Source organism: Palaemon carinicauda, chromosome 22, assembly GCF_036898095.1.
Source record: "Palaemon carinicauda isolate YSFRI2023 chromosome 22, ASM3689809v2, whole genome shotgun sequence".
NCBI classification, from domain to species: Eukaryota; Metazoa; Arthropoda; class Malacostraca; order Decapoda; family Palaemonidae; genus Palaemon; species Palaemon carinicauda.
In genome coordinates, this window is record NC_090746.1 from 38776295 (window position 1) to 38782294 (window position 6000).

The window sequence follows — 6000 nt, forward strand, 5'->3', positions numbered from 1 at the left end:
TTATTTCTATCAAATGAAATTTACAATCAACAGTTATCTTTTTATCCATCTTTCTTTGATGTACCTACAGTTTGATACTGTAATTTTATAATCATCTAATGATATAGCATTTTACTAATTATATATGGAACACTATACAATGTTATATGCATTGAGAACACACAAATTAGGCCACTCCTTTATATTTCAGAGAAAAACTACAGGTCCACCATTGATTATCCGATAATGGGTAATCTGGTGCCACCTTTAATCGGGGAATGATTATTCAATCCTATCAAAGTTAGCTAATTACAATTAACAGTCTAATGGTTAATGGCATCCCTGATGGCTTATCAAGCCATAGGTCCTTTGTCTTTTCAGTTTGTGTGTCTATATCAGATTGTCGGTACTCCCTCCCAGATCATTTAACTTATAGTAGTTTTTTGGGGTTAATGTGCTGTATTGTCTCCAAGAACTTTAATGGAAAAAGCTAACACAAGTAATCCAATAAAACATAAATGCCAAGGAACTATTGCCTCCCCTTCTCTAGGGCCTGTGTATTAATATACAAAGCACACCCCTTAGTGTGTATAAGAGAGACCTTCAAGTTCAGGTACTATGGAACTCAACAGAGCATCAATTCTGAAATTGTTTGGCTATTGGTGATATGTTATCAGCAAAAATAATTGGTACAGCTGGAGACAATGCTTCAACTTGTGCCCAGCCTCCGTCTTCTTTCCTGTCATGAAACCATAGACAGTATTCCCGGTTTTCGTGAAGTAGAACCTTCAAATACTTGCAAGTTAAGTAATAGGATTTAGGTTATGATTGGTTATTCACAACTGTATGTTTAATGGTAGCATTAATATAATAAAGGGTAATTTATGGTCAAGTGTAATTATTTGCTGTTCCTACACAAATAATAACCCTTCTTCGTTTCATAAGAGAATGATAATACCGAAGCTGGAATATGGCAGTTGAAAATCATGATAAGGTATCAACAACCAGGGAAGGATGCCTAAAATATATATAAGTGCTCAGAGATACCACCCAGGACCTGTGGTACCTTTATGAGCACTCAGGACACAAATCCTCACCAGTTATGCCTGCAGAGGACACTCCTGCAGCCAGGCCTCCTCCTATGACGAGTGTTGGGACTGATCAACCTCCCAGTGGAAGAAGTATAGCAGGAGAAGGAAGAAGAAATCCTAAGGATTCTTCGCCCTCGGGGTTATCCTCTGCACTCCTACTGTTCTCCATTGGTTTTCTCCGAGGGCCAAAAGAGCAAGAATGGTGTCCCTTTAACCATGGGGCAAGCATAGAGGTAAGGCAGTGCTTCGGTTTCCCCTTCTATGTCTTTTCAGTTTTCAGCCTCTGCTTTGGAGAAAATCAGCTCTTGAGTGTCATCAAAGGAGCCTCCAAACCACCGTCAGGCTTCTAAGGGAGACATTTCTCCCAGGTGCCCTTTGCTTCCTTCCCTGAGGACCTCCTAGCAAGTGCCTGACCCATGCCACCATGAAAGGAGTCCTCCCTCAGAGCACATTAGCTCCCAGGAGTTTACTAGCAGGGTTGTTTCACAACTTCTGCCAGATCCCTCCTCTTCGGAGGAGGATCTTAGATGAGCCTCTTCTTCATCCCAGAGGTCTTCAGGATCTTCCAGAGACAACTCGCAATTATGCACCTCTCCTAGAGGCATCCGGATAGAAAAGACAATGGTTGTATTCTTGGACACCACAATATCATTGGCAAATAAGAGGAAATAAGGGAGGACAAGATCACAATGCCTATAGCAAATAAAAGGTATGCTATTTACTTGGGAAATTTTAAGAGGAAGAATTATGCTTTGGTTCATTAGGGGGAAATCAATCATCTCAGCAGATCAGCTAAGCATGCAAAATCAAATGCCTTTATAGCAATGGTTGGTACATCTGTCAACATTTCTATAAATTTAGAATTGGTGAGATCAACAAAACACAGTCATGTTTGCAACCTCACTGAATAAAAAATATATTTGTTTTGTTCACCATGCAAAGTAAATGCATTGTTACAAGACTGGTCAAATTTGGATCTTTACACCTTTTCAGCTATCAACATGATTTAGCTGGTGAAAGACAAATTCAGGATTTCTCGAAAGTAGCAGGATGACATTGATAGTTAAATTTTGGCTACAAAGAGAATGGTTCACAGATTTCGGAACTCTGTTATCGGAATGTCTGTGGGCATTGTCGTGCAAACCAATCCTCTTGGTTAACCATTTAGGGAGACTGCTGCTAAAACTATACAAGCTACATCTTACCAAATGAAGCCTATTCACAGTATCTGTAGAAGCAAATGCAGTAACTTTTGAGGTCCTCTAGATTAGTAATCATAGGTTCCAAAGGACAGTCTACTAATGATATATAAAAGAAATGATGAACTGTTTATATTGATAAGTGAGTCAAGGAATTTATCAATTATTAGAATTAGTTATAATAATAATTTGTTCCAGCGCAACATTCAAACCTTCCGGTCTTTACTATGGAGTATTTATTTCGGCGAAGCTGAAAATATCTTATAAGCTTTTTGTCAGCGTTTAATTACCCACCACTAGTTAACGGGGTAGGTTAGCCCACCCGCTCACACAAGCACAAGCAATTAACAGTAACTTTTTATTTTGGCTCTGTAAAGACTGAGTTTTTTCTCTTCCGACAAATCTTTTAACCGGTTTTACGATTTAAAGCAACTAGCCTAAAGCTTAATAAAAAATCTCTTTTCTTTCAGAGGTGCCTTCCTTGGGGCTGTTGGCACCAGAATCCATAGCAAGCAAAAAGATTGCCTTTTGAGTAAGATCCCTGAGAGAGGTAGTGGCATTATCTGTCGAGGAGGCTAAGTGCAAGACTTTATCCAACGACCATGAGATAGCCTTGGGAGGAGCATTAGGTTTCATTTTATCACAAGCCTTTGGGATCTTATTGAATTGCTCACTATTAAGTTCAATATCAAAAGCATAAGCAATGGGTCTAGTTAGTGCCGACTTACATGAGGCTATAGTTGTAGAGGCCAAACCCTGTTCATATAATGAAATAAAGAAATTCAGGAGTCCATAGTAATAAAAGAGGGCTGATGACTTTTAACTAATTCAATCCATTTTTTCCAGAAAGGCAAGTAATGTCATTTTGTGGTGTTGAACTTGTACTCTTCTATGATGTCAATTCTCTCCTTTGCAACTTCGAAATTTCTTTGAGCCGCTAAGGCCAGAAAATCATGAGTTGAAGGTTTTTCTTTATCCAAGAGGAAGCGAAGACAGTTCCGTTGAACATCCTGGGACAGCACTGGAGATGGTAGAGGGAACTGGAAAGGTTTGAGTTCCAGAGCAAGAGGATACCAATTGCTTTTGGGCCACTTGGAAGTCACTAGAGCCATTGTTCCATTGAAAGTCCATAGTTTGTTCAGGACTTTCATTAGAAATCTGAATGGTGGAAATAGGTAAATGTGAGACCATTGGTTCCAATCTGGGGACATCGCATCCGTTCCTGCTGCTTCCAGATCTAAGTTTGGTGCTACATACCGGGGGAAGCTTCTTGTTGAAGCTCGTCGCAAAGAGATCTATTTGCCGTTCTGGGTCTTGCTTTAGGATGAAACAAAATGATTTTGGGTTCAGAGACCATTCTGTTTCCAGAGGCTTGAATCTTGACAGGGCATCCACCGTCACATTGCAAACCCCTTCTAAGTGAACTGCTGAGAGATGCCAATTTCTCCGCTTTGCCAAAGTGAGAATGGCTAGAATCACATGGGTGATCTGAGAAGACCGGGAGCCCTGTCCGTTGACACAGTGGACTATCGTCCTGTTGTCGATGACTAATTTGATGTGTGATTTTGACTTCAGGCTCAGTCTCTTTAGAGTCAGAAACACTGCCATAGCTTCCAGAACGTTGCTATGAAATTTCCGAAATGTGATTGACCACCAACCCTATATTTTCTTGGAAGGGGAATGTCCCCCCGAATCTACAGAGGGACATGTGTCAACAAGGTCTTGGCAGTGGACCACGGCTTGAGCTGCTTTCACAGTAAGACCGGGGTTTTGAAGCGAAGATCTCTCCGAGCATATGATGCCTTTCTTTTCCAGATTCTGTTGGCATCTTTGAGTCTTGCTTTTAAGATTGGGTCTGTCACAACAGCAAACTGCAAGCAAACTGCAGTGAACCCAAGACTTTCCTGTTGCTGTCTGGTGAGTACTCTTGAGTGAAATAGGCACCTGACAGGTTTTGTGATTTCCTTTCTCTTGCCTTGTGGTAGAGAGATGTGTGACTTTAGATTCCAGTGAAGCCCTAGCCACTGGAATTCCTGAGCTGGAAACAGCCTGGCCTTTGGGAGGTTGATTTTAAAGCCCAGAGACTGTAGGAATTTCATGACTTCTTGAGCAGTTAGAAGACATTTTAACTTCATTGCAGCCCAGACTAACCAGTCGTCTAGGTATACCATCACTAGAGGCCTCTGTTCCTTAATTGCTGGACGATGGCCTCGACTAGCTTTGTGAAAATACTTGAAGCTATATTGAGCCCGAAGGGCATAGCTCTGAATACGTAGGCCTTTCTTGCTAGTCTGAAACCAAGGTGGGGGAGAAGCACCGACCTATTGGAAGATGACAATAGTCGTCTTTAAGATCTATGGAGACGGTGTAAGCCCCCTGTGGTAGTAGGGACCGTATTTGCGAGATAGCATCTGGAACTTATCGTTCAGAATTAATTTGTTTAGTGAGGAAAGTCCAAAATAGTTCGAAGAGCATTTGAATCTTTCTTGGGCACACAGAATAGCCCCTTTCAAAGTTCATGGATTTTGTGTAACGGATAACTCCCGGAGAAGATCCTGAACGTAATCCTCCAAGAATGGGGTTGAGGGTTGGAAGAACCTCTTGAACTGGGTGGTTTCTGTCTCCATTTCCATTCTAGCCCCTGGGAGACTATACTGCGAGTCCAGGGATTGAACTCTCACCAATCCCTGAAAAGGTAAAGTAGCTCCTCACTGTTGTTGTGAAGGACCTACTTCTTTAAATCGCCTTGTCTTTTACTTCCTTGGCCTCTAGACTGACCGTCCCTTCCAGACTTTCCTCTGCTACTAGGTTAAAGGCTGGAGACTGATACATACTGCTGGGAACCGTGTACACCGTCTGGGAGATAGCGGCAACAGAGTCTGTCGTGACAGGAACGGATTTCCTTCCTTTAAAGGGTCTCCTAGGTTTCTTGCCTTTAGGTTGAGGTCCTTCTACGAGGGTAAATTTTCTTTTGGAGGACATGCCCCACTTTTGCATAAGGCTCTTTCTGGGCTCAACCTGTGCCGGCCAGTGAAATGCTCCTATTGCACCATTTCTAAGGAATATAACTGCTAATATTACCAGAGAAAAAATGTATAGGAATGCTAGGTTGAACTAGCTCGCTCACCTAATGGTGTCGGTATAAACTGGGGCAAAATACCAGAGGTCTCGTACCATTTAGACTTCTCCTCTTCGAAATCCCTCAATAGTGAGGTGCGGTTCAACCTCCCCTGCCGTGCAGATCAGTACTACTAACTCTACCCACGCTTGCCCATCACTCCTTTTTAGCACCAGTTCCTAATCGGTTGATTGTGTTTTTCTCGGTGTAACCTCGGATTTTTACCTTTCCTTCGCATCGATGGCCGATTCCCAAGTTACCCCTCGAAGTTAAGTACTTTATCCATGAGTTTAAGCGTGATTGGGCAGTGTAGCCTTTGTTTTTATTAATTGAGAAGTGTTTTATTATGAACGGCGTCCCCGTTCTAACCGTTCATGGTTCGGCTCTGCCCTTTCTCGCTAGTTCGTCCGTTATTTCTTTCATCATTGATATTCGTTCGAACTTTTAGGAGTTTTTTCCTTTACATTCAGATAGTACACCGATTATATGCTTTCATCTAGCGTATTTTTAAGGTTATTCTATGATATCAGTGTTAGCGTATCATTAAGGCGTATGTTATGTTGGTATGCCTGCATTCGTGCATGTTGGTGGATAGCGTCACCATTGAGATTGT